The 27,582-nt window shown below is 47.0% G+C and overlaps 1 protein-coding gene across 2 annotated transcripts in view; it reads left to right on the forward strand.

The window, feature by feature from the left end:
- LUZP1 (leucine zipper protein 1) overlaps positions 1–6,167 on the forward strand; it is a 174,450-nt gene extending 168,283 nt beyond the window's left edge. For both annotated transcript variants that reach the window (XM_085647799.1, XM_085647800.1), the window contains one exon: positions 1,572–6,167. The gene's annotated coding sequence lies outside the window, so the exon portion shown is untranslated. The remainder of the gene's footprint in view (positions 1–1,571) is intronic.
- The last annotated feature ends 21,415 nt before the right edge of the window (positions 6,168–27,582 follow it).

Consider the following 27,582-nt stretch of genomic DNA (forward strand, 5'->3'; position numbering starts at 1 on the left):
GATGATGCTGTTTTGTGTATGTAACTTGTGAGCTGCGTACAAATGTCATTATACAATTGTCCCTCGCTAAATTATATTATACTGCCATTGTTCACTGAATATTTTGAGCGATTGCTGCTTGGTTTCACATCTTCCACCTTTCATGTGCACTGCACTACCTTTTTGTTGCTTATATTTGAAGCAATAGCTATATATTAAGTATACATAAAATCAAAGTAAATAATTGGGCTATAAGTGTTTCAAGTAATGTTTGCTACTATTATGATTACACAAGGGCTGTATGTCGCTTCTGCAAAGTTTTAAGTATAAAGCAAAGTTTCTCCATAAGAACCTCTGTTGATTACACAGTGTCTGACGTAGACTGTAGTGACTGTTGGTCGGTGTCCAACTTCAATAGCCCTCTGTTAAGATTTGCTCATAGTTGGTCTTCAAGACATCCTGGTAGGTGAGAAGATCCTCCTTTATAAGTGGTTGGTTTTCCTTGGTAGACATGACATCACCGAGGGCATCCAGTCTCATGTTGAGGCTAGTGAGATTGTGTGCCTTTGTGCAGTACATAGGAGTGTCATTGAACCTGTTTAGGCATTTTTACTGTTGGCGGCATGGTCCGAGTTGAATCTGCTCCAGATGTACCAGCTGGAGCGGAAAATGTTGACTAGGGCTGGGGGTCTTGGCTCCAACCTCACTCTGAGTTGTCCAGCAGGGTCCTTAAGCATCTGCTTCTGATCTGCTTTTTATTACCCTCTGCTGGTGTCTCCACTCACTGCAGCTAGCCAAAAACCAGGTCAGCCCTTATTCCTATTCCCCATGACCACCAATCATCAGTAAGCCACTTCATGGACCACAGAGAGCACACTTATCAATCTGATTCCCCCTTTAAGGTAGTTATAATGGTCTCTCCACTATCTTTGTGACCTGACTGCCCGCTTAAAGTTGTTCTAGTGGGCCTGTGCTTGGGTGGCATAGCACTAGTGTATATTCCCATTATGTCCTCGAGAAATAACTTCATGTGGTTCCGCCCATCTCCTGGCCAGAATGATTCATACGCCGCACCTCTCACAGGCCAAGCTTAGTACAATCGCTCTCTGCAAAGTGACACAGCTTTAAAATATATCCCTCTGTGGGTGTGCATAGGGTGCAAAGCCCTACTTTTACGATGCTCATAGGACTTGTCTGGTCCTGTGTGCACTGGCTGAGTGAGTGAGAGGCTTTAGTCCCCAAGGATCTGTTAATTTTAATTTGTAACACTGCACTCTTTATGGATTGCAAGATGTGGGATTTCTTGATGCTACTTTGAGGTGTACAGCCTTGACAACTCCGAAAGTGCGACCATAAGAAATTTAAAAAAATAACCGTCAAAAGGCTGTAAGGAAAAGATTCATGTGCTGGAAGTGGTCTTCCGCCTGACTTGTATCACATTTGCCGTGCCTTAGTAGTCTAGAATCATTGGCGTCTATGTTAAAACGCTAACGAGTAAATCATGCCGTCATGCTCCTGTTTCTCAGCTATTGCATCAGAAATATTGAAGTACCTGCTCATTTGATTGAGTGTTGTTGTTCTTCTTCTTGTAGGTTTGGGATACCCCTAAAGATGACTGCCGGAAACGCCCATCTTTGTTCCAGAATGGGCATGCTACGAAAACGAACAAACTAATGAAAACTGAAAGCTCTTTGAATGTTGACGTTTCATCGCAAGTTCTAACAAGACATTTAAATATATATTTTTTTAAGAATGCTTTTGTCGTGCCAAGAGCTTTACCAGCATCATTTCTGTAAGTGCGAGCCTGCAGGGCACTGATAAGTACACCCACATGTATTCATTGTACAGTACAACTAATGTTACCTGACTGGATCCGAAGACTAGATTATATGTAAACATGGGTGTGTGGCCACCGATTTAACAGGGTACTTAAAGTACTAAAGGGAAATATTTTAATAACCACTTTATTTTGTAGCAGATTTGAGGTTCCAACCAGTGGTATCTTAATTAAAGGGACCCCCACCCCATTTATCCCTACCAGAAAGTCTACTTTTCCGCCAGTAGTTTTCCAGGGAATGCCCATTCTGTATGTAGGCTACAGGGTACCAGTATGCATAGTGGTAAATATAACCAGTGGGCGGGTGCTTGTAGACCCATTCACAAAAATGTATTGGTGCTGTCAGACATGGAATTAAAATGTGAACAAAATACTAAATATTTGCATTGCCAGGTCTAAAAATACAGTATTTATGTTAAATTCTATCTTCATCCTTAAAATCTTCATCTATTGTGCCATTTTGAAAGATGCCCACACCATTCTGTATAAAGCATGACCTGTTAATTTGTTCAATATGATCATCAAATCCTAACATTGGATAAAAAGTGTTGCGTGTTTTAACACAAGGGCGTAAAGTATTAAGAATAGAAGCACTGAGAGTGTTTCCATAGCTAGCGAATTTGCACACTTCGCATGCTGCGTTCATTAAAGGTTTTTGCATGCCATGAATGTCGAAAGACCAGCACATAAAGGAAAAAACGCCTTTCTATAACCTATAATCAGTGGGTCTTTTAGCTTTAGGAGTGTTTCTATGTGCAAAGCACAGAGAAAGCTTATATTGTTGCCTAGTTGAATAGTTAAATGCAGAAAATATTTGAGAAAACAGCTGTGCATGACTGACCGGTCATTTAAAATCGGATGCACACTTCTAATATAGGAATTTACAGCACAGGTATGGTGAGTCCTTTCAATAGCTTTACTTGTTGTGAGAATAGTAATCTGGGGACTGTTTACCTACTCCCCAATGAACAAGCATGTTTTGGGATTTAACTTACCTCGTTGGGTATGTGCATTCTAAGAACTATAAATTTGCAACTCAGTACAGAGTCCTACCCGTAATTTTTAATTTATAAAGAGCTTCAGCAGTACACGAGAAAATAGAGACAAGAAAACCTCTCCTGTTTGGTTACAGTGAAGGCCCCACTCGACCATGGCCCTTTTTCTCTTTAGCAAAACTGCCTCTTGAATTGAGGAGCGTATTTATAATATTTTGGAGTAGAGCAGCGCTGCAAGCGTTCTAGCTACGCTGCCCTATGTCAAAAGAAAAAGGCAGGAATGCTTAATTTCCTGTCCTCTCTGCCAGTGCTGGTGCAGAAAACTGCAGTGGAGCGCCATATGCTGGCACCCTTGCAGCATGGTGCAAGGGTGGCTTTGTTGTTGAAATGATTGTTTTTGTGCAGGAAGGTGTTCCTTCCTGCACAAATGAAAACATTTTTTGCAACGCCTGCTTTGGGAAGGTGTTAGTTTTGGCGCTGGGTGTTGCTTGGGAACACTCACAGCAACAACCATGAAACGCCCCTTCCTAGCAGAGTAAGGAATTGTCTTACTCCATATTTAAAAAGCCTGTGAAAAGCCACGCAGGGTGGCCTTGCTTGGGCCAGCACACTGCACCTCTGGAGCGTCACAAAAGTGATTCTCCTGCAGCGTAAAAGTGCCGCAGGGTATTGTAAATATGCCCCTTAGTTTGTCACAAAGAGGCAGCAGAATGCTTTTAAAGAAGTTCAAATAAATGTTTGGGTTGTTTGCTTTGACCTGTTTCGAGGGAAAGGACTGTTCTTGGGGATATGTCAGCTGACATCTCCTCAAATCCAAGTCAAACACACCACTACTTTCTGTTTGTTGTCTGTACGGAAATTGGAGTTGCAACCAAATATTCTGTTCCTGTACAATTTCCCTACTTCTTCGTTGAACTTGTTTTTCTAGATAAACAAAATGTATATTGAAAGGTATCCTTGTTTTTAATACGACGTTTGAATAGAGAACGATTATTTTCTCAAATTGTGGGTTTAAGTATTTGAGAAGGAATTCATTAATAACTTAAAACGGTATTCTCTCCTTAAGTGTTTTGAGTTGTTTGTAGTAAGTGAAAGTATGCATTGTAGACTGCAACATATTTTTGGTAGCTCTGTTGTTTTGTCCACAAACAGACATCATCTACCATATATGTTCTGTTATTTTGTGATGTCAAACTGGTGGAAAATGTATAGTATTGCTCAGCCCAACAGACCGCTACCGCTGAATAGCCAAAATAGGTCTCCACCTGGTTTGAGAGAGTCATGAGGGTGTCTTCCCTTTACCAAGCACTAGTATAGCAGGGTAGCACCTGTGTCCCCGTCCTAACTGTAGACGCAGCCTCCAGGTCTGGTCGATCTCTTGTTTTTCCGGGGATATCCCAGCCTACTGTAACATCAGAAAGTGTAGAGGAATGCTGGAATAGCAAGTTGTGAGTGTTATAGAGGTTGAAAGGGTTCTGGGAAAAAACAGTTTCATTTCAGTATTCTTCTTGACCACGGTTGGAACCTGGAAGATGTAGTAGTGATGTATAGATATGTAAGAGGGTATCCAGAAACAGTTTGTATGGCATAATATCCAGAATTGTGGATCTGTTTTCCAATTCTGTAGTCTCAAACGACAATAGAGATAATTGTACTGTTTTCCCTTCTCGTGTGGTGTTACCAAACACCACCATTGGGAAAATTCTTCCTTTTAGTTGTTTTATTTTTTTTTACAAATAAAGCAAATTATAATTAAATATATCCAACACTAGCGCAATACCAACTTTATTCAAAATCTCCTGGCTTATGAACCCGGTGGCTGATTTTCACAATCTGGCACAGTGAGTAAACTGAACTACTATTTGTTGATTGAAATTCATGCTTAATATTTACATATTGGCCACAACGTTTTGCATTGTGGCAGTGAAAATCATCCTCTTTATTTGGATACCCTCCTACTCCTGTGAGGAGGGTTAAAAGAACTGTTCACTCATTTGAGCACACTGTAGCTGACTAGGGCACCTGAGCTCCAAGCACCACAGCATTGCTCTTGTGCTATTTGCAACTCATTGTTTTTCAGACAGTTTATAAACAAATAGTTGCATGAGGTACTATTAGTGGCCATTTATAGTCAAATTATTGGCAATGAATACTATTTTTACCTAAATAGCGCTTAAAAAGCTCGAAGTATATCTCATAAGCCATGGAATGTCCTACCTCTTAAACATGCGTTGGTTGACTCAATTAATGTACTTAGTAGTTCTGACCCAAGGATTAATATCATTTTCTTTTTAATGAAACTCTTCTGGGAGGCTACTATTAGGATGGATACTAAGCTTTTATGTTAATTAGTAACCACTACACTAGATGTCTTATTGGCTTCTACACTCCTATAAGCAAGTCTTATATATAGACTAAAATGTTTTTTTCATCAAAATACATTTTAGTACAGATTTGCTGGAGCCGAAAACGTGGCATCAGGATTAACACTACCTTCGTTGTAGCGTCTACAAAATAGATCACTTCAAAGAGATTTACTACTTCCTCAGACTTTTACCCAAATTGAACAAAAACCTTCATATACTTAAAAACACATTTTGTGGTTTATGCGTTCTCATCTATCACTTTTTTTTTACATTCTTTTCATAAATGTTTGTGTATATTTTGTATGCCTTAATGACAGACATTTGTCATTTAGATTTTAAATCAAAGATGTATTTATTTTTCATTATATAAAAAAATTGAACAGCAGTTATTTTATCGTACTTTGAAATAGAATGTAGGTGATTTTCTGCCAGGTGCCATATGTATCTACCGAGACACATTATAATGTAAAACTGTTTATTATTTTTCTATAATGCAGAAATGATAAACCTTTAGACTGAAGGTAAAGCAATTTGTAAATGCCACTTAAACCTGACAATAGCATTACAGGAACATAACACACAGTTTCCCGTTGTATATTTCTTAAATATTTCTCGTGTCTTATGTTTTTTTTGTGCCTTTTTTGACATTTCTCAATGGTTTAAATTCTGATGTAGGGATGACAGTTACCCATGAATCTGGGTTTTCAAGCCATTGGTGAACATGAAATAAAACACTCCAGTCATTATAGATATATATATATATCTTTTTCAGACATAGATAGCTTATATGTATATAGGGCCTTCTCCAACTGTTTAAAACTTATATAAAAATAAATGGAATGTGTATATGTCAAGGAGCTATGCAAATGTTGATCTGTCATTATAATTTTTGTATTTTCTTGAAGCCGTGCATAATTGTATATTATAAAGATCATGTAATGTATATGGAAAACTATTTTACAAAAACATTAAATATTTCAGTGGCTACTATATTATTGTTGTGCTGTCCTAGTACTGCTTAAACATGTTACTATTACTTTTCCCAAAGAAGCACTTTTCAGTGTATGATTTGTAATCTAAACATTTTGTTAGTCATGTGTGGCTGTAGATGCATATGCTGTGCATACTCCTGCCATCTAGTGTTGGGCTCGGATGTGTGCAAGTTGCTTTTCTTCAAAGAATTTTTCTTGAGTCGCGAGGTAGTGTGAATCTACCTCTTGCTTGCAATGCACATGGTCATAGGCTCCATTGTTAGATAGTTTTTTTTCTTTCCACCATCGGGTTTGGATGTGTTCACAAGTTTGATAGGTTTGTGCCCACAATGATCATATATAATCCCATGGTGATAGAATCCCAAAGTCTGGATTTGACACGGTGGATATAGAAAGTAGAATACTATGTTGCTTTAGTCTTATCTTCTTTATTTGAATGCAAATGAAAGCAAAGACAGCAAACGCGTTTCGCCCAAAGGCCAGCAGGCTAGGGCTTCTTCAAGGCTGATTAAATGTGAACACAAATGTATTGTAATGAGGGAGGGTGTGTGCCAAAAGCTGTGGACACAAGGTCATATAAGGTCAGGTGTCAGGTTGATGCCTGGAGAGGAGGTGGTGTCATACAGGTAACGATAGGAAGCTGTAAGGAGAAAGAAAAAGAAGAAAGAGTGTATGGGAAACGCAGAGGTGTATGATTGAGGTAAGTGTGGTACGTGTGGAAGTGAAAGATGACGTAGTGTGAATATGAGTACCGAATAAGTTCTCAACCAAAAAGGGTGGTTAAAGAAACCTGCTTCGGGGATAAAAGATTAGATACAGGTGGGAGTAAAGATATCAAGGGTAGAAATACATAAGTAAAAGAATTAATGATCATAAATAACATCAATAGAATTGTACATATACATTAGTATCGTTCATGATAGTCAGGATATTGTCACATTAATAATATTAATTCACAATTGTATTAGTCCGGGGTATGATAAGTTCACATTGAAATGTCTCTCCATTAAACAACATATGACAACTTTGAAGAGCATAGCAATACAAGCATACTTATCGAGTGGGTGGAACAACAAAACAAAAATTGTAGATCAGAGTATATGCTAAGGACAAATAAGGTGCCCCGTGCCAAATTGTAGCAGTTTCTGAATGTAAAATCTATAGTCTGTGAGAGCCAAAAGACAGAAGAGAGGAAAAGTAAGAGTCAGAGGTCACTGGTACACCACAGGTAAAAAGTCACCAGGGCAGTTATATAATTAACACCCCTAGAAAAAAAACAATGTTGTATATGAGATCTTACTAGTACGTAGTGGCTAGTACTTTCTGCAGTCAAAGGCCTATTGCCAGAGAGGGTGATTAACAATCTAAGGGACACATAATCCTAAGGTGATATTGGCTCACAATTGCTGGCAAACTGAGCACGCGATATCCAGGAAGCAAGAAAACGATAAGACGAGAAATGTGCAAATAACGTACCAGAACGGGTAACAAAATAGAGGAAAGCCAACGAGGTCTAATCATTTGGATGTATGCTTCTGTGCTCCAGATTGACTCTGGTGCGGTGTTCGTTTTCGAATCTTGTGCTCTATTTCTCGGTCGGTTTTGTTTTCAATCTCGTTTGCCCCATTTCTGTCATATTGGGCCAACACTTACTGTTCAGGACAGTATGTGAGGTGCCCCCTGCCGCCGGTAGGGCCTTGCCTGTTGAGGGGGTCTCTTTCTTTCCTTTATTTCCGCTCTCATCATGCCTTGCCTGTGATAGAACGGATGCCCTTGGTGTCATGCAAAGTGCCTTTGGGCCGATCTCCACCAGGTCGGTAATCTCTATCTCTTGTCCCAAGCACAACTAGGCCTCTTGTGGCACATGGTAATCCTTTCAGTCGAATAAGACTCTTTGAGACCGGCGGGCCCCATGACTCGAGATGTTCTGCAGGAGCGGAGAAGATTCTCCAGACCTCTTTGGCACCCAGGACCTTGAGGGGGAACATCAACCCGAGCCTTCAGGCGCTGACTAGGAGCCATTCTCCCCTGAAGAGAGCTCGGGCTCCGACCTAGAGATCAAAGACCTAGCGCAGTTGTGAGTACAGCTCCCCTTCGACACCTCTTCGAGCTTCTACCCTACAAGGGGCATTCAGAAGCTATGGACCCATAGAGGCATGCTCCTGGACAGCCACTTCCTTCAAGCTGTGGTCGACACAGTCAGTCAACTTCGGATTCCACTCTCAGCTTCAGCTCGGCACCAAAGAAACTCCTAAAACAGACTCCCTCAGCGCTGCCCGATCCCTGCCTGCCACCGTCCTGACCATTGGCTCTGAAACTCTTGGCATCAAAGCACAAGTTGGTGCCGTAACATTCTGCTCCGACTGTCAGACTAGCCCACGAACCAGTCAAACTGGTCCTCCAGGAGCAGCTCTATGCCTGACTGAAACAAATTGTCATCCACCCCCAAACGGGTTGCATACTAACACAGCCTCTGACACCGGAACCCCAGCCTCCTAAGAGACAGCTCAGCTCTCAAGAAGCTCTGGAATCCCCTCCTCACCCAACGCAGTGAAAGAAGCAGGATAAAGCCTCTAGTCCTCTTCTTGAATGCCTTCCTACACTTACACTCCACCCAGACCCCCCCCTCACCTTTCCCACCTTCTTCTTTACTCTCCACAGGGGTTACCACATTTAAGCACGAGTGGACACGCTAAGGGGGCACTTATGGCGTACCCCCACAGGGTGACTCTTAGGACTCTTAGGACTCGTATGATGTAGATCTGCCTGCAGATACTGATCCCGACCTCTACCCTGCCTGACCTTCTCTTCCAGATGACACCTGCTCTTACGACGAGGTTCTAGGTAGGGCTGCTGCTTACCACAAAGGTACCAGTCTCCATATCTTAAATCGCAAAAACACATAATTACCTTGGGTGTCTAACATGTGACACTTAGGATCCATAGGACAATTTAATTGGTATGAAGACCATCACAAAAACAAACTGGTGTATGCCTGAGTAGCCATGACAAATGTTGACACATATTTCATGACTACCGAGGCATACATCAATTTCTTTCATGTTATTAGAACTGGTCGTTTCTAAATGAGCAATGCAAAACCAAATAGTTTTAGATTACCCTTTAAAACCATTTGTTTTGCATTGTTTACTAAAACACAGGAGGGTCCCCGGAAACTAAACTGGCCCCTCAACAGTGAAACCAACCTCCACTCTGCCAGCCCACCGAAACGCCAAGTAGCCAGTCCAGCAAGTTATATTATGATATGTTTTTGCTACGTTATAAAGTAAACTTGAATGGGGGGTGATATTTCCAGCTTCTTCTCATTTGCGTAGATAATGTTGTCCTCAAGAGATTCAGAAGAAGCTGCAATTTCTCTCCAATCATTATGGTCTCTGTACTTCGTCTCAAGGGTTCTGGTACTCTCAAGCAGTATGTCAGCTCTACATAAAATGCCTTTTACACCTCCTTTTATTTATCAACGTAGCCACTTTCCACAGTGGGAGCCCATCTTTGCCCAGTTTAATGCATGTGCCTTTTGAACCATCCTATAATACTTATGTATGCCATCAAACCTGCTAGGAGATGCACTGTCAAAGCATCTTGTTCCTCAGAAACTTTGATGGTAATCCAGCACGATAAGATTTTACCTAATAATCGCTATTTCTGTCTTCCAAATGCCGTTTTAGACTTTCATATCTTTAAGGAGTTACCACCAATATGCTTTACATAGATGTTATTTATTCCCACTGAGTAAGTTCTTTAAAGTTTGGATCTCCAAAGGACATTGAATTTTTACCTTCAAGCATTTCTACTTGCAAACGCCTGCCTGTCTTAGTCACCAGTGGTGGGTTAAATCTGTATAAATCCACAGCAGATGCTACTATTGATTGATTCCTCTATTTGTCATTGCAAGAGCTTTGCAGCTTACACCCCCACACATGCTCCCTGTGCAATCCTAGCCGGTGCAGTGTCAGTGACTTTCTCACAGTAAGTTTTAAAACAATACATTTGTATGGTTTCGGCATGAGCTGAGCTGCAGAACTTCTGGAAATCTTACTCAGTGTGCGATTCCCTTAGTGATTTTCAATCATTCCGGAAATTGACTGAAGTGTATCTGTTCCCTACGGTTTTCCATCTTTCCCGCTCTGTCCTTGCTTGGAATCTGCCTCTTTAGTTGTGGTGGTAGAAGAAAGAGTAGTGTAGAAGTGTTCTTGTACTACTGTGCCAAGGCTTTTAACTATTACCAGCATCATTACTCAATCCGCTTTCATCTACATCAAGATGATCCAGAGGTTGGTGCCCAACTGTGTGACATTGGTTGGGAAGGCACTGTACTCTTGCTTACAAGTGTAGGTTTGTGGTGCTTACGGTCCATGTTTTAGTTTTCAACAACTTTGAAAAACATTTTTGGATCCTAAACAATATCCCCAAGTCCCTTTAGTTGCTATGTGGCAAGAACTTGAAGTTAGAAGTACTAAATTCTCCATAAAGGTAGATTTTCTTTTTTTTAAAATCAGAACGAACGAAAATTTTCTTTGGTAGGAAAATTGTTCTCTTCGCTATGATGTAAACATGCACCACATGTCCAAGAACGTTGGCAATCCAAGCAGGTGAGGCATGAAAAGTCCTCTGTGAGCTATCTCTGCTTCATGCTTGCTCCTTCCCATTACTTCATATTGTTTCATTGATAACAGTGGCGCACTACCTTCTTGACTGCTCTGGTAAAGTCATAACTATACTCTACATATAAAACTATTTAATGCTCAAGATTTCTTGCAGTTTTGGACGCATGGTTGTGAGGCACAAACAGACCAGTTCCATTACAAATTTTACCTTTATGATTCCTGAGCTGTTATCGGTTATCAGAACAAAATTTGTGATGCCTGTCAATTACCTTTTTGTACCTTTTTCCAGAAAAAACATACATTATGCTTTCAGCAGTTGCCTTTTTTGTATTTTACTTCTTTCTCTTCATTAGACATTAAATGTTAGTTGTACAAGACTTTTGTTGCAAGAGGGAGATCCAGCCTCAAAAAGATGGGTAGTAGATGCCCTAAGCTTCATAGCATCAGCAGGGGTCTTCCGAGTTCCTGGATGGACCCTTACAAAGGAATAGGAATTCTCCATTTCGGGGGATCAGAGGGCCGACTTCATAGCTTACGTCATTATCGATGTGTAAATGACGAATCGGAGCTCATCACCAAATTCATTCAAGAAGTACTAGCTCAGGGAAATGTTACTGCCCAGAATCACTTCAAAACTCCACAAGTCATAGAACAGACACTACGGTGCCGGAGAGGCAGTCACAGAAACCTGAGAGAATGGACTTCAAGAGGATCAAACCCCTGACAGAGTCTTAGTCTCCACTTGTGAATTCTTGGTGCCTGCCCCTCAGCTCATCAGTTGGCTGCCGGTGGATCTCGGCGGTGTTGTGTGGTTTTCCACAATGCTTGTAGAGGTGGTCACAGGAGGAAAGGGTGAGTGTCTTAGCCTTCCTTCAGTTTCTGAGATGCTTGTGGTATCAACCCTATGTTGCAGAGTTGCCAGTGCTGCTGGGGCCTTTTGCTCAATTTGCTCTCTTGCCTATGGAGCTGGGGGAGAGGGAGATCCGACTAGCAGCACGATTGGAGAAAGGCAGCAGAGAGCTGTAAAGAGTGGAATCTGAAAGGCGCTCCACAGAAAGGAATAAAAAAAATGAAGCGTGCTTACCGTCTTGAGAAAGGAAGGCAGGTGGTTGGCAGGCCAGCACCAGGATCTGGTGAGTGTTTACCGGGGGCGGGGTGAGAAGGTGGCATTTAGTGCAGCTTGCAGCACTCCCTTTCCCCCTTGGGGAGTCCTTCAGGGGCAAGGAACCCACCAGGGGGTTTACGTAGTGAAGCAGTAGAAAAGGTTAACAAGCCACAGTGGTTCAGTATTTGAACACTGATGCGCAGTACCATGCTTCGACTGGTCTCAGATTAAGAGATTTTGGGCAGTAGTGGGCACTGCACTTTTGACTCCGACAGTATCAAGAAGGGTTGCTGCTTAGAAATAAAGAGGGCTTAGAAATTCTATGTCTTTCTACTTGAAAAGAATTTCAGCACTGCCTATTCGAAAGTTATACTTTGGGAGCACTCTAACAAAGAGAACTGTAATACCAACAAGATGCAAAACCCACAGCAGGAAGACCTTACATGTAGAGCGGGTAGCTGGGCTTCCTCCAAACCCAACTTTATTCACAAGGATTAATCCTCATTGAAAATCCCTAAACACAACTCTTGTATATTTTACTACACCGGACGTTATTCTACTGCATCCGTAAGTTCTCCTACTGGGGTAGAGTAAAATGGGCTTTTGGGAGTGGATTAAGCTGCCCTACTGGGGAAGATGAAGTAGTACCTCCTTTTGCCCAGTTTTATTTCAGATGTTTTGAATTCACTAGCCTAACCTCTTTGGAATAAACTTTTTTTGGATTTAGAAAATCAGTCGCTGCCAACTTAATCATACATAAAATTAGTAAAGGTACCCTGGATTTGTTTTCTGGTGGATACTTCTACTTGCAGATTCCTCACCTGTAGAATCATCCCAGACATCAGACTAGATCCAGGAAATTTAAAGCAGGTTTGGGGCGCTAGTATTATGATAATGCCGGATGTGGTGTCTGGTGACGTCAATAAAGCCATGTAACGTCCACACTGGTGTAGCAATATTGGTTCACTTTTTTTCATGCGCCTTCAACACAGATCTGTAGACCGTTCTCTTTAAAGAGTTTTCCTTGTTAATTAAAATGTTTAAAAAAATAAAATTTATATTTTTTTAAATTAATTAAAATTATAAAGTACCATTCCCCGCCCCAAGAAATCAGGGTATAAACCCTGTAGGGACTGTGAGGGACAGATGTCCATTATGGCACCTCACTCCATCTGTCTCTGGTGCCTTGGATGGGAGCACGACTCCTGTACCTGCGACTCAAGCCAGAGCATGCACCCGACTCCCACAGGAGCTACAGCCTATAAACTGGAGCTGGTTGCTTTAGCGCTTGTTCCCCCTCCAAGCAGCTCTGCTCCAGTGACTCCACATGGCATGGGCCCTGAACTACTTCAGTCCCCATTGGCTCCACTATCATCCTTTCTGAATCCTTTGGTGCTGGCCCATCTCATACTGAGTTGCCGACCCCCGGTTCCTGCCTTTCCAGAGTTTCCAACTCCAGGTTTGGATCCAGCAGATTTTTTTAACACCATGTACTTCCTCTTTGCTAGGGCATCAACACCATCTGAAAGAAACACGTAGTGATAGATTCCTTACCTTACAATTACCCCCAGGCGTCAGGCTGGATCCGGAAAGTTTCCGTCAGCAGTACCCCTGCTCCGCGTCCGTCATCGGCGTCGTGATCGCCAGGATGATGTCGCGGGCAGTACTTAGACGCCGCCCACGCGCGCTGACGTCAGTTCTTTTTCCGCGCCAGCAAGCGCAGATCTGGGAAGAGCTAGTACCCCCAGTCATTTTTTGACTGAGCTTTTTGAGGCTTCTTGTCTCCTATTTTTTCTTGAGGTGATCGACTCCTGGTGCTGTAGGTATAACCGGGTTTAAGAACTGTAGAAACTGTCACCGCATGATGTTGGTGACGGACCCACACTGAGTGTGCCTCTACTGCCTGGGGCGCAACCACAACTGCCCGTACTGCCGACCCATGGCGCCGAAAACTTTGCGGGAGCAGTCCCGAAAGTAGCTGGAAGTCCGGCAGTCTGCTCCGTGCCGTTCAAGGTCCCGGTCCCATGGGAGGTCGATAGACCGGTTGCAGAGTCATCACCATCATTCTTCTGGATCGAAGTCTTCGTACTCTGGGTCAGGTAAGTCGAAGCACTCCAAAAAGAAGTCAAAGAAGCGTCGTCTTTCTTAGACTTCCCCTTGCCAGACACGGCTGAGGGTGTGGGCGGTGCCACCCCCGCGGCTCTGGCGGAGCCTGCGACGTCACCGCCGGCCTACTCGCCCTTCCCGGGTCCAGCGGCGACACCTGCTCAGCTGCAAGAGTTTCTTGCTGCCATGGCCCGACTCTTTGGGCTGTCTTGCCCCGCCAGTGCGCCTCCGGGCTCGACTGGGGGTCCTGTTGTTCCATCACCGTAGGATCCGGCGCCGCAGGCCCCCATGGGATCCGGGATCGGACCACCGTCGACGCCGATTGAGCTTGTTACGCCTCCACCGACGTCGATCCCACCGGTACCGCTTCCGACGTCGCCCGCTCCTCGGGACGACTTCATCCCCGGTTACAGCCCTGAACCGGACACGGAGCCGCATCGGTGTCGATCGATTCCGGCGCCGATGCGATTTGTTCCCTATGTCCGTCCTCTGTATTTTCAGCCTGTTCCACAGACTTCGGAGGAAGTGGAGGACTGGGAGGGGTCTGAGGACCCTCTTGCAAAGGACTGTGCCTATGATCCGGACTGGGCAGAGGATTTGGGGGACGCCAGTGGTCTTGACACATCGCCGGACCCTGGCATGCTGGCTCCTCCTACCGTGGCTACAGAGGAGGGAGCAGGTTACGCAGTGATTTTGCGTAGGGTGGCCGAGGCCCTCCACCTCGAACTCCCTACAGTGGCCGTGTGGAAGAACATCCTGACAGAAGTGCTCCAACCAGCGGCAACCTCTTCAGAGCCCTTGCTGCCCTTTAATGACACACTTTCTGACGTTCTTTTGGAGACTTGGTCCAGGCCCATTACAGGGGCTCCTGTGGACAGGAACGTGGCCCGACACCATCGCCCGGCTCCGGGCGATCCCCTCTTCCTCTCTCAACACCCTACTCCTGAGAGCTTGGTTGTCCAGGCCTCTGCGTCCCAAAGCGCGTTCCCTTCTGCACCTCCGGATAGGGAATCCAAGAAGCTGGAGCAACTTGGCAAGTACCTGTTTTCATCTGCCAGCTTAGGGCTGCGGTCGGTGAACACCGCATGCCTCTTGGGCTGTTATTCCCACTCTCTGTGGGACACAGTTGCGCAGGTGCTGCCAAGCTGTCCGGAGGAGGTCCAGACAGTACTCACCCAAGCTGTTGCTGCTGGGAGAGACGCAGCTAAGTTCACCATTCGTTGTGGGCTTGACACCGCCGACTCCATGGGCAGGGCGATTTCCACGACGGTGGCTCTTAGGTGCCACGCCTGACTGAGAACTGGCTTTTCAGGGGATGTGCAGAATACCCTGATGGACATGCCCTTTGATGGCATTCGCCTTTTTGGCAATAAGGCAGATAGTGCGCTGGAGCGCATTAAGGACCCACGGGCTACGGCCAAGTCCTTGGGCCTGTCGGCCACCCTCCTCCGCCTTCTGCCTTTCGCTCCTTTTGTGGCCGCGGAAAGGGGCGCCCCACTACGTTTGCAGAGCCACAGGCTGGCACAGCAACAACCTCAGCGTGGCTGCGGACGTGGGAACCGTTAAGGCGGTTCAGGGGGCCAGTGGGCGGATCAGTCCATCTCCAGCCCCGCGGCATCCACTGCTAAGCCTTCCTAGTCCGGCCTTTCAGGTCCATCAAACGCCAGTGGGCGGACGGATTCGCCATCATCTCCCCCACTGGCGCACCATCACATCGGACCAGTGGGTGCTGCAAATTGTCCGAAGGGGCTACTCCCTCCCCTTCGATGCTACCCCTCCAGCCATGCCGCCTCAGTACCACCGCATGTCAAGGGATCACTTGGCACTTCTCCAGCAGGAAGTTGCGGCCCTCTTGGCCAAGGGGGCCATCGAGCACGTTACGAAACCCGAAGTAGGTTGTGGCTGTTATTCCCACTACTTTGTGGTTCCAAAGAAGGACAAGGGCCTGCATCCTATCTTAGACCTTCAGAACGTCAACAGCTTCCTCCGGAAGGAGACGTTCAAGATGCTCACATTGGCTCAGGTCTTGTCTGCCCTACACCCGCAAGACTGGATGGTAGCATTGGACTTGCTGGACGCCTACTTTCATATTCCTATCCTGCCGGCCCACCGGCGTTACCTGCAGTTCACGGTTGGCCATGAGCACTTTCAGTTTAGCGTGCTCCCTTTTGGCCTTACCAGCGCCCCTCGGTTGTTCACGAAAGTGATGGTGGTGGTCGCAGCTCATCGACGCAGATCAAGGGTTTCCGTCTTCACCTATCTCGACGACGACTGCCTGGGGCGAGCCCGCCTTCAACAGCCAGTCTCACACCTCCAGACTACGGCCGACTTCCTGCATTTGCTGGGGTTCTCCATCAACGTGCCGAAGTCGCACCTGGTACCCTCTCAGAAGCTCCTTTTCATCGTAGCGGTTCTGGACACAGTTCAGTTTTGGGTTTATCCTCCCGAACAGCAAGTCTGGGACATTCGACCTATGATTCCGATCTTTCGGCCCTTGTCCTGGGTTTCGGTCATGATGACTCTGAGGCTGCTGGGCCTCATGGCCTCCTACATCCTGCTGATCAACCATGCCAGATGGCATATGCGGGCTCTGCAGTGGGACCTGAAGTTCCAGTGGGCGCAGCATCAGGAGGACCAGTCCGGACACGTCCAGATCTCGGAGGGCACTGCACAGCAGTTGCAGTGGTGGCTCATGAACCAACATTGGGTCAGCGGCAGATCCCTCTCCCTTCCCCAACCGGAGCACACAGTAGTGATGGATGCATCCCTCCTGGGATGGGGTGGCCACAATGGAGAGGCGGAGATGGCGGAGTCCAAGCTCTATATCAACCTTCTGGAGCTTCAGGCGATTCGTCTTGCACTGAAGGCATTCCTTCCCTTTGTCGTACAAGTTACTTACCTCCGGTAACGATGTATCTGGTAGAGACGATTCTAGCCGCAGATTCCTTAACGTAGAATTATCCCCAGGCGTGAGACTGGACCTGGAAAACTTTCTTGTCCCAGCATCTCTGCGCTGGGCGGGGGTGGCACCACACGACTCTGCCCCACCCACCGGCCTGCGAGAGAGCCTCCCCAGTAGGAGAGACACAGGGCCCCAGCAGGGGACATGTCACAGGAACAGAAATGGAAGGCCAGGAGACCCCATGCACAATTAAGGGAGGACCGCCCAACACCCCGCAGGGGCAGACCGCGCCCGAAGGGCCTCAAGAAAAAAAAGAAGCATCTCAAACCCCAGGGAGAAGAGGCAGAACCGGAGGCAGGGCCCACCGTAAGAAACACACACAGTGATGGGAAACAGCCCAACACCCCTCGGCCGCAAACAGTGGGCAAGGCAGGAACTGTCCCATCGCCAATAGCGCAGGCGTAAGAAGAAAGCACAGATGCACAAAGCCCCAGCGGAACCAGACGCAGGGGCACAAGGGAACACATTAAGGGCCACGACGGTGGACCAGAACAAGCAGGCAGGCACAGGCATGCTCAGCCAGCACCAGTCAACACCACAAAGCAGCGCACCAGACCAAGCCAGGCGCAAGCCGAAGACCGGTCATGGAGGGCTAGGACACACCCCAAGGGAGGCGACGGTTCTGAAACACACACTGACCCATGAAAGAAATGGGACCAGGCAGAAGAAAAGGAGAAGAGACGGAGGACGGGTCCAGACCGTCAACCAGAACACAGCAAGCCAAAGAAAACCAGTCCCTCTGGAACACCAGATAGAGGGCCAGGCCGAATTGCCGGACAGAAGGGCGGAATCACCACAACACCACGCCGCAGACAGCAGGCCAGACTGGTTGAGCGACGTAGCAAACCTGGAGAAGGACAGACCTGGGCGCAACGCAAGGTGTGCCAAGACCATTGCAAGAGACCGCACCCGCGATATACCGTAACGCCAAGGAAAGCAAGGAACCCGAAAAGGGTGACCACAGTGTCCCAGCACATGGCAGAGCTATGCAATAGATACAAGTAGCCCAAATAGGGTATGCTACGTCCCAAGAAAACATGGGAACACTTCTTAGGAAAAAATTCTGGAGCAGAGGACAAACAGAAAAGCCTACGGGTAAAACAGCAGACGGCTTGCCAAGCATACAATAAAGAAGACACAAAGGCCCAATACTAGGACCTATACAGGCTTACCAACAGCCAAACCACAAGGCAAAAAAGGGGGGGCTGACCAGCAGCACCGAAGGGCCAACCGAAAGACCCTGAAGGGCCAACCGAAGGACCCTGAAGGGCTAACTGAAGGACCCTAAAGGCACACCCACCACACAGAACACACAGCGGGGCTACTGAACACTAGGCCCCAGCAAACAATCGGAGAACACCTCCCAGAACTCAGCAGAGGACCGACATCCAGGTTCACTGAGGAGGAGGGAAAGGAGGACGACGAAGTCCCGCAAGGAATCGCTGAATGGCAGAATCCGCAAGGGCGTGAAACAAAAGCGCCATCGAATGGGAGGTCAACCAGACGCTCCCTAACCTTCTCAGGGAAAACACTATCTCTGAACCAAGCATGGCGACGCAGGGCCACTGAAGAAGCAATGGTGCGTCCAAGCGCCTCAGAGACATCCAGAGCCGAGCGAAGAATAAATGCCGCCAGCTCCCGGCCATCCAACACATGGTGCCGCAGATCAGCGCAGGCACCCTCCTGAGAAGCGCAAGACAGAAGGGACGCTGCTGAATCCCACAAGCAATAAGTGGCTCTGGCCAACAAACACAGCGTTTTGAGCGCCCGCAAGGCAGAACTGGAGGAGGGGAACATGTTGGACCCCCATGAATCTAACCACAGGCCCTCCCGTGACGGAGGAGACAACACCGATGGCAAGGAGGGAAAGGCAGTCTGCAGAAGAGGGCCCCTGGTAGAAGGGTGGAAGGAAAGGCAGACAGGATCATGCGGCGCAGGACGGTGGCGGTGCAGGAGCAGCTGGGGCACCGGGTCCCCCGTGGCAGGATGCCCCCAGGCCCGCAAGAGAGAATTATGGAGCGAAGCTTCGAAGGGAAGAAGCAGCTCCCTTCCACCAGAGCCCTGATGGAGAACCTCAAGCAACTGATCTGCGGGGAAATGGGCAGCCGGGTCGCCCATGCGCAAAATCCCAGCAGCCATGGAGACAGCCCGAGCAGCACTCGCCTCCGTAGGGCAACACGGTGGGGAGAGCAATTCCTCTGTGGGCGACGGCTGTAAGCTAAGCCGGCCGTCCCCCAGCCCAACCGGAGGACTCTGCAGAAGGCCTAAACATGGCAAGGCATCCGCAGACGTCCCAGGAAGAGGAGGAGCCAAGGAGGCCTGCAGGGCCGCAGCATAGGCCTCCATTTGGGCACTAGTCGCCCCCACGCCGGGTGGGCGCGACGCCGCACGACCCGCGGAGAACCCGCCCCCCCTCCCCCACAGGGCGGGGACCGGGCTTTGGGGACAAACTGCGACACTGACCAACAGGCGAGCAACGCCCTTGCGGCCTTGGAGAGGGACGATGTCTGAGATGGAAGCGGTGGTTCTTGAACCCTTCCGCGGGGGACGGACGCGGTGCCGACCTGGACATGCGGGCCGAGAGGAGTTTCATCTGGCGCTCTCGCCGGGACTTCGGCTTCAGCTGCTGACAAACCTCGCAGTCTGTGGAGTCATAGTGCTCCCCCAAACACCACATACAAATGGGGTGAGGGTCCGTCGCCGACATCTGACGCACGCAAGACTAGCACGTCTTAAAGCCCGAAGCCATTCGCACACTGTTCCCAAAAAGAAACAGGCCAGGAACATGATCCGGATCCGCGTTGCACGCGGAAAAGAAGGAAACTAACGTCAGCGCGTCGGGGTGGGAGTGATGTGACCTCGCTGACGTCATGCCCGCGGAAGACGGCGGGGCGGAGTCGCATGGTACCGCCCCCCGGCGCGCAGAGATGCTGGGACAAGAACATTTTCCGGGTCCAGTCTCATGCCCGGGGATAATTATACGTTAAGGAATCTGCAGCTAGTAGTCTCTATCAGATAAGGGGAGCATAGTGCAGGTGTTCACGGACAACACCACCGCCATGTGGTATTGCAGCGAGCAGGGCGGGGTGGGGTCGTGGACCCTATGTCAGGAGGCTCTGCGTCTCTGGACATGGCTGGAACATCAGGGCATTTCCCTGGTGGTTCAACACCTGGCAGGTTCACTGAACGCCAGGGCAGACGAGCTCAGCCGCAGGTGCATGATGGATCACGAATGGAGTCCTCACTTGGAGGTGGCGCAAGGTCTCTTTCAACAGTGGGTAGAGCCTTGGTTAGATCTATTTGCCACCGTAGAGAACGCGTAATGTCAGCAGTTCTACATGTTGGAATTTCCAAGGCGGCACTCGCTCGGAGACACTTCCAGAGAGGAAGAAAGGCTCCACCGTCTGGACCCAAAATGTGCGCTTTTGTTTTACCTCCACCGCACACAACAGTTCCGGGTGGACGACCAACTCTTTGTTGGCTACGTTGGCACCAAGAAAGTTCGGGCGGTGCACAAGAGGACTATCTCCCGCTGGGTTGTCTTGTGCATCAAAGCCTGTTACTCTGGCTGAAAAAGAGCCTCCGGTGGGGCTGCATGCTCATTCCACTTGAGCAACTGCAGCCACTACTGCATTGGGACGAGGTGTCCCCCTGCAAGACATCTGTCAGGCAGCTACGTGGGCCTCGCTGCACACGTTTACAAAACATTATTGCCTGGACAGCCAAGTCCGGAGAGACGGCTTTTTTGGCCGTTCTGTTCTCCAGGACTTTCTGGTGTGATCTTGGTTCGCAGACCCACCACCGGGGTTGGTATTGCTGGGGTATCTATTGTAATGTAAGGAATCTATCACTTCATGTTTCTTTCAGATGAACAAGTTAATTACCTTCGGTAACGATGTATCTGTAAGAAACATTAGTAGTGATAGATTCCTTACCGCCCCACCCATCCTCCCCGTTCTGCGAACTGATCTCTGAAATTAAAGTCATCCCTTTCAGGGCCCTAGTTTCAAGGCACCAGTGGTCAGTATCTTCCATAGCTCTGCGTTCCTGGTGCGGAAAGTCGTGTACAGAACTGATATCAGCATGCGTGGGCAGCGTCTAAGTACTGCCCGCGACGTCATCCCGGCGATCACGACGCCGACGACTGACGCGGAGCCGCACGATGCCACCTACCGACGCGCAGGGGTACTGCTGATGAAAACGTTCCAGATCCAGCCTGACGCCTGGGGGTAATTCTAAGGTAAGGAATTTATCACTACTAATGTTTCTTACAGATAAGTCGTTACCGAAGGTAAGTAACTTTTTCATCTGGCACACTATGAATCCCATTACTTCTTATGGCCTCCCTATGTTCATGCCCCTATCGCTAAAGTGATGCAGCGCCGTCCCCTTGGGTCTGATGCAGTCTCCACACTGATTTTGTTTTGGCACGTTACACTTACACCACACCCTCCCATACCTTGGACGGCCCCGCTTCCACTGGTGCCACCTCTGCCAACGAACACAATGCCAGCTGCCCAATCCCTGAAGTTGTGCCTGAAAACAGATCGCGCAGAGAGACTCAACTGCTAAGAGGAGGAATGTTGGAGCAGAATACAGGGTATGGGACTGACCACTGGCCAACCAATGCCAGAAGTGGTATCATTCTATACAATAATTAAAAAGGCTGCTGAGGTGTTTTACTTGCAAATACCACTGGTGGAGGTCAAAACTGCCATCCTCAAGGAAATCCTCTTACCAGCAGCGCAGACTGCGGAGCCCCTGCTGCCCTTCATTGATGCCATTTGAGACCCAGACTTGGCAGCGTGGGGGAAGCCAACTTCCATCCCTCCTCAACAGGGTTGTAGCACACCACTATCTCCCTGATACAGATCACCTGCCCTTTTTATCAGCCCACCCTTTACCTGTGAGCCTAGTCAATTCAGGCACCCTGCTCATCGAGACAATCTACAGGGACTTTCCCAACATCCCATCAGAGATAGAATAGAAATGCCTGGAGGGCAGGAGAAGAAATCTTTCTTGGCAGGAAGTATGGCTCTGAAGTCAATCAATGCCAACTGTCCCCTTGTATGCTACACCGATGCCCTGTGGGATACAGCTCAGATGGTGATGCCTCATGTGCCGTAAGACTTGAGAGGACCTTTCCAGGAGACGATCCAGCACGCTAAGTGAAAACATCTCTTCATAATATAAAATGAAGCTTGGACACACCTGACTTGATAGCCTGGGCTATGGTCACCTCAATCTCCATCTTGTGACATGCCTGGCTCTGTGCATCCAACTTCTCCCCTGAAGTCCAGGCAGATTTGATGAACCTGCCTTTCAACGGAGCTCGCTTGTTTATAGACCAGGCTCAGCATTAGAGAGGTTGAAAGAGAGCATGGCCACAGTCTGCTCCTTGGTACTTTAGCTACTACCCCCTTCTAGAGATTTTTGCCAAATTTTGAATTTTTGTGGCTTCTAGAGGGCATTCTGTTTTTGCCATTGGCAGCAATGCCAACCACATAACCAGCAGCAACCATACTTGTTGGGCATGCAGCACCAAAGCAGAGCCAGAGGGAATGGCTGTGGATCCACCCAGCAACCGTCCTCCTCAGCACACCAGGCAAGCAGACCTAGTCTGTGCCCCACGCAGAGTATGGTGGGGGTGGGGGTGAGGGGTGGGGGTGATGGTTGGGGGGGTTTGGGCAGGAGTGGGGGGGAAAGAGTGTCCTGCATTCTCCCAGCCTGTAAGGACATTACTTCGGGCCAGTGGGTCCTCCAAATTGTAGAAAGGGGTGACACCTGGCCCTTCCTACAGGTTTTGCATTTGCCCTTACCTTCTTCCTCCCCGTCAACTTCACTAAAGAAAGTGGCACTGAAATTAATACGGTAACAGGAAAAGAGTCGGGGATGTTATGCGCATTACTTACTTCCTGGTGCCCAAAAAGAACTGCGGTCTGCGTTACCTCAGGGAATTAAACTTCTTCCTCAAAAAAGAAAAGTTCAAGCTGCTGTCCCTAGCTCAAGTGTTGTAGCCTGGAAACTGGATGGTGTCACTTGGCCTCCAGAATGTAGACTTCCTATCCTGCAGCCACAACAGAACTATCTGCCATTTGTGTTTGTTTCTACGCACTACCAACATGCAGTACTACCTTTTGGCTTAACATTGGCACCTCGAATCTTCATGAAGGTGAAGTTTGCAGCTCATCTCAGAAGCATCTCAATCTTCCCGTACCTAGATAACTGGCTAATCAAAGCTGGTATGCCAGAGTTGGTGTCACACCATCTGCAGTCGATAGTAGATAGCGTCCCTGGTGTTGAACCTGGGCTTTTAAATCAGCAAGAACATATTTCACCTGTGGACCTTCCAGTGACTCCAGTTGATAGTCTCGGCACCGGACACCACTCTGCCTTTTCTCCACTTCAGAGGATCGATTCCATTCTTTCAGTAAGTTGCAAGTTCCAGACCTGAAGGTTCTAAACTTCCTAAGTCTGTTGGATTCTACAGTACTGATCTTTCTGGTGGTAGATACTTTATTTACCTACAGATTCGACACCGACCCACCCGCCTCCCTATTTGATAGATGTATTATAGGGACAGTTAATAAGATTCCACTTAATGTGTTGGTACTGCACTACAATACAATACAAAGGCATTTGTAGAGTGTGGGGCTACTCCAGAGGAAGCGTCCTGGCACTAACAGCGCGACTGCCCTAAAGTACGAAAAGTAGTTAAGCATTGAACAAGTGGGTTTTTAGGTCTTTCCTGAAGAGCTTTGATGAGGGCGCAAGGTGAAGGCTACATCGAAGCATATTCCACAGCTTAGCCGTCAGGAAAGTGAAGGACTTCCAACCTCGTCGAGCCCTATGTATCCTCTGGATATGCAGAAGCCTCTGGGATCTGCTCTGGTGGTAAGGCTTAAGTCTACGTCTTAAGTACAGAGGTCTATTGTTCTCCAAGGCTCTGTAAGTGAAAAAAGTGCCTTGAATTTGATGCGACTGCTCGCAGTGAGCCAGTGAAGCTTGCAAAGATGTTCAGACACTGATTGCCACATAGGAATCTTGAGGATAAGGCAAGCGGCATCATTCTGTATAATCTGCAACCGTTGCAGGAGATACGCCAGCAAGCCCAGATAGAGACTGTTGGTGTTGTCCAATTTAGTGGTGACAAGAACATGGACAACAGTCTTACGGGAAGACACCGGCACCAAGTGGAGCATCCTTCTCAAAGATTTCAGATTGGCAAAGCAGCTTACCTATACTGCTTTGACCTGCTGCTCAAACGATAGGAGAGTCGAATTTGACAATTAAATTCCTGACACAGGCCGAAGGGGTAGGGAAGGGCCCCCAACTTGGATGGACATCAGCTTAGAGGGTCAGTGATCGTGTGTGTACTCAAAAAGAAAATTTCAGTTTTATCGGAATTTTGCTTGAGATCACTGTCTAGTCGCATACTATTTTGAGGCAGTCCTTTAAGTGCTTAAGGACGTCAGGGCTCTGTTCTGAAAAGATAGCACCAGCTACGTATCATCGGAGTATTAAATTATCTTCAGACCCTGCTGTTCAGCCAGCTTTGCCAGGGGCTCAAGGTAGACATTGACAAGTGTAGGGATAAACACAGAGCCCTGCAACACCCCGTACTTAAACTGTCTAGGGTCTGAGAGAAATACTTTCTGAGACCTCTACAAATATGTTTTGATCCAAGCCAGTGCATCCCCTTGAATTCCTATCCTGTCTAGTCTAGTCAGCAGGATGGGATGCAAGACCATGTCAATTGCCAATAACAAGTCTAAAAGTACAGCCATCGCAGATGCACCCAGAGCAAGGTTAGGTTTGATTAATTCTGCAATCTCTAGTAAGGCGGACTCAGTACTGTATCCTGACCGGAAGCCAGACTGAATATGATGAATGAGGGCATTAGATTCAAGAAACAAGCAAATCTGATTATTGACTACCTTCTCCAGCATCTTGACTGGTGCACAGAGGAGGAGATTGGTCTGAAGTTACTGAGTAACGTAGGATCTGCATTAGGTTTTTTTAGCAGTGGGAGTAGGAGGGCCGGTTTCTACCTCTTTAGTACAGTAGCAGACTCCTAGAAGGCGTTAAGTATTTTATTGAGAATTGGATTAATAGGCAGGACAGACTTAAGTATATCAGGATGGGGGCAGTCCAGAGGCGATTCAGACTTGCAGTTCACTGCTAATGTTGATATCCGTTCGTTCGTCAACTCACCTTGAAGGTTTGGAAGCAATAGATGGAAACTGACTTGTTACGCGGGAGGTGTTATATGGCTTAATGACGTTACTGCTGATGCTGAAACAAAGCAAGTGCTCCCTACATGTGACATGAGAGATTTAAAATTTTCAGATCTAGTCTGAGGCCTAAAATTATTTTACAGGTGAGGCATCTGTAGGTAGAGGATCCACCAGAAAGATCATTACCGCAGGCAAGTAAGTTGTTAAGTAGTACCGTATTGTGAAGTCACTGTCTGACTATGATCTTCCAGTCAGTTCAGACTTTCCATTAGCAAGTTCTTTCAATCTCCCTAGTGAATATGTTCAGCTCTCCGCAGCCTATCAGGCCCTCAAGAAAATTATTGAATCTCTTCTTGGAAAAAACCACTCTTAACCCAGACCATATTCTGAGAGAAATATCTTTGATCCTGGTCTCTCTGATAAAGACAGCCGTTAGTGGCACAAACTACTGCACATGGTCTTTGCCATCCCTTATGGCATTACTCATGAAAAAAGTGGAGCTAGTACATTTGGAAACCCGTACGGACAATTAACAAGAGCAAGTATTTCAAAAGAATGGACGGGCATGAAGTGGCACAGCATAGAGTGGAGTACAATGTTTTGGAATGGCATAACGTAGAACTGAATAAAGTGTTGTGGGGTGGCAGAGCATAGAGTGAAGTGGCATAGTTTCATGGAATGCTGTGGAGTGGTGTAGCAAAGACAGGAGTAGAGTGTCGTGGCTTGGAGAAGAGTGGCCTAGAGTGAAGTGGCGTGGAGAGGAGTGGAGCGGCGTAGCATAAACAGAAGTAGTGTTGTGGTGCGTCCTGGGGTGTAGTGTTGTAGAGTGCTCTGTCATAGAGTAGAGTATGCATGGTGTGGTGGTGCACAGACATTACATAAAATACATTTTACATTGAAATGACAACTACATTTGCACAGACATGCAGTTTTACTGATAAAACTACAAAGCGCACAAATTGTAATATGTTGAAATAGCATCACCAAGTGCATTGATTTGTTTTGATCTTATTTTCAGTATTTGTTTTCACCACACTTCAGAATTACCATAAAAATGCTTCATTTATGCCTTCTAATTCTCATATATTTTGAAATATTTGCACAGTTCATTTACAGACATTTAACTTTTGTTGTGTGCTAGATAAAAGAACATCCAACAGCCTTTCCTCTCAAATTGCTACCCAGCAGGATTGTCGCACACGCCCTCTAACTTTGAAGTCCGAGAAAGAAAAGTAAACACCAAGTTTCCTCTGAAGACAGAGCCTGACATTTGACCTCTGTCTTTGAATCCGCAGCAAGTGTGATAAGATAAGAACAAAATGTAAAGGCCTGTTTACAGAATGCAAGAATTTAAAGCAGTGATGGTAAACAGGCTATTTTCTATGTGGGGGGGGGGGGGGGGCATAGACCTGCTGGACAGTCTACAACAAATAATCATTTAATAGAAAACAAGCAAATGTGACTTAAAAACCACAAAGCCAGTAGTAACCAACGGAAAAAAATGCATTCCTTGGGAAGCTTTCAGAATGTCCCCAAGATGTCTTTGTAAACTAAGACAGCTGGTCTGGTAGACTTAGACCTAAACAGTAGCAGCCTTGATCTAAAGGCCATCTGGGGATTGAGGAAGGTCTTTCAGGTGGATTTTCTATCCAGCCACAGATCACTAACCTTCAGAATATCTCCAGGGGCCAGACTGGATCTGGAAGATTCAAATGGCATTGATCTTGTGTGCCGGTATGTCATGTTTTGCAGCTCTGCTCCAACTTTGTTCTGCCACAGAAGTGACAACGAAGCTGCATATAAACGCTACCCCTGCATGCTGACATCAGTTTTTCTCGACTCTGTCCACGCCCTTGGATGCAGGCTCACTATTAATCACTGATACCAGTGTGCAGATTCCCAGACTGGGGCCTTTTTAGATTGGAAAGTAGATCATTCCACATGAGAGGGAGGTGATGAAGAATCTGAAGCTGTAAAGTATCCACCTGAAAGCATTACCGGAGGTAGTAACTTATTCCTCTGATTGATACTTTTAACTGTAAATTCATCACCTTTTATATAGATCCAAAAGTAGTACCTCCCAAGGTGCTGGGTCTGTAATATGGCTCAGATAAAAAGTCCTGCAGGACTAAACGAGCGAAATGCCCTTCCTGTCAGACCTAGCTGTCAAGGTATTTGTGCTAATGAATGTGTGTACTGACGCCCACATCACAACCGGACAGGTGTCAAGTATGAGTATTCTGTGTGCCAGTGCAGTGATTGCTGCCTTTGCCCTGGTGCAAAGGGACCTCAACACCTCCAGATGCTGCTTCTTGGCCATTGTGTAACTGATTTCGATGCAGAGGACTATCCGCCTTGACAGTCATTTTCTTCAG

The sequence above is a fragment of the Triturus cristatus genome, chromosome 3_2, assembly GCF_964204655.1.
Source record: "Triturus cristatus chromosome 3_2, aTriCri1.1, whole genome shotgun sequence".
Taxonomy (NCBI): domain Eukaryota; kingdom Metazoa; phylum Chordata; class Amphibia; order Caudata; family Salamandridae; genus Triturus; species Triturus cristatus.